Raw genomic sequence first — 2,285 nt, forward strand, 5'->3', positions numbered from 1 at the left:
AATAAAAAAATCCTTAGAAAGATGCCACCGTCCTGTGTGCTCACAATAAGAGCTCATATGTCATGGCTCACTTGACTTTACGAGAATATACCTAATTTTTATTTTGAGCTGTGTCATCTTCTTGGAGCTGGGGGAGGAAAGAAAAATAATGATTAATACATTTGTGTTACAGTTAGCATACAGTGTACATTGAAGGCATATCTCACCTCCCTCTCAAGTTTTTTTATTTCAAGGTCCAGTTTCCTAATTGTCCTCTTTTTATTTCGGACTCCAGTGCAAGATTTTCCATCTTTTTCTTCTTGTACTGAATGTCTATGTCTGCCAGTTCTATTTGGCGCCGGAGGTGGTTGCCATACAACTTTCTGATAGCTTGTGAGCTCTGTGAACACAATACAATTAGCGCAGCTGGAATTTGGCAGGATGTGGTGTCCTTTTATTAATACGCACTATGTTGCCAGGCTGGTTTTCCCACTGTATAGCATCTGGGTCCTGTAAAATAAATTAGATTTTTTGATTTTGATGAGGACTCCTCACCATTGTAGAGTAAATAGTACTTTCACAGTCTTAACATGATACCTCATGCCTTCTGGAATCCAGAGAGATGGTCTCCTCCTCATCATCGTCTCCATCATGTGCTGTTGCTGCTGCACTGGGGCCTTCACCCTATCACATTTAATCGGATTCATATTGAAGCTAGTAGACAAGACATGCCAGGCCTACAGTATGCCTTTGATGGAGTACTCACTGGATCAGCATCGTCTGGTGCTTGTGCTGGTGGCTCTAACAGGAACACAGTGCTGCCAGACACTGCAAGGCAATAGGTAAACCAAAGTCAGACAGTCCAAATTGATTCAATATGAATGTGGTTGTATCCCATGTAGAGATGGAAGGACATACCTTGAATGAAGCGGGTGGCATCTTGGGAGGAACCTATGCTCGTCTCTTTCCCCCCAGGGATCCCCTCTAAGACGGGCCTGCCTTTATTTAGCTCCAAGGCCATGTCCTCTGCTGGGGTAAGGTCAGCCTTTGGTGACCCACCACCCGTGCCTTGTCTGTGGGTATTCTTTTTCACTGCTAAAACAGTACAGACAATGTGTGAGCAGGCACCTTCTGGGTACAATATATGCTTGTGCTTTGTTAAATATTAGTCAGGGACCATACCATTCTGCAGAATGTTCTTGTATTTGATTTTGACCTGCTGCCATGTCCGTTTTGGCCCGTTCATGTTTAATCTACACACACACACACACACACACACACACACATTTAATGGAGTCACACTGCAAAAAATTACTTGGTATTTTTGTCTTGTTTTCAGTAAAAATATCAAAAAATTTATCATAGCTTTATACAGTGTGATGGAGTTACTTTACACAATTTCACTCATATCTGCAGTGCATTTCAATAAAAAATTTAACCGTTTCATAATTACAGTACAACTGCATTTTTGGAGATGTGAATTAAATATTTGAATTGTAATTGTGATGTTTCAGCGGAGCGGTGAGTGTGTAATTGTGCACTACTTACGCATTCAGGCGGTCTGCAACACTTTGCCACGCTTTTTCTCTTTGCTTTATCACTGTGGCGGTGTTGCCTTTCTTCTTAATTAGAATCCTTTCATCCTCCTCGTATGCCTCCATGAGGATTTGTGCTTCCGACGGGGAAGAGCACGCGGCTCTAGTTGCCATGGTAAATCAGTTAATCTGTGATCTGTGGCGGGGTCTATTTGAGTGAGCCGTGAGCGCGCACCTATCCAGGATTGGTTTCACCTGGCTTAATGAATCCGTGTCTGCTCATCCTGGCTTGGTCTTTGTGCAACCAATTAAGCCTGGACGCACATGTTTTGGCTTCATTGAGCTCAGCTGAGTCATTTATCCCGGGATGTCTTAATTCTACTTTTGTGCAACAGGCCCCTGGAAGCTGCAGTAATGTTGAGATGTCAGTAGGGAGCACTCTAGTCTAGAACACTGGTACCAAAGATACTCCCCTTTCATCTGTTCTGGAACCTTCAGTACCAGCTGATGAGGAGTGATGGGAATGGGTCACATTGTGTCTCTTGTAAAACATGTAGGCCCACTCCTCAAATTAAGAAATGTAACTACAGTATTCTGACTTTAGACCATTTTCTATTTAGATACAGTAACATCCCTTATGTGACATGCTGTTGCTGCATGTTAACGGCCTGACTAGGCTACTTTTAAAATGTGTCAACCACAGAACTCACACTTAGGCTACGCCTGCTTCCTCTAATACTTACAGTAGACTACTTCTTGTTTCTCCACACA

This window comes from Salvelinus alpinus, chromosome 2 (assembly GCF_045679555.1).
Source record: "Salvelinus alpinus chromosome 2, SLU_Salpinus.1, whole genome shotgun sequence".
Taxonomy (NCBI): domain Eukaryota; kingdom Metazoa; phylum Chordata; class Actinopteri; order Salmoniformes; family Salmonidae; genus Salvelinus; species Salvelinus alpinus.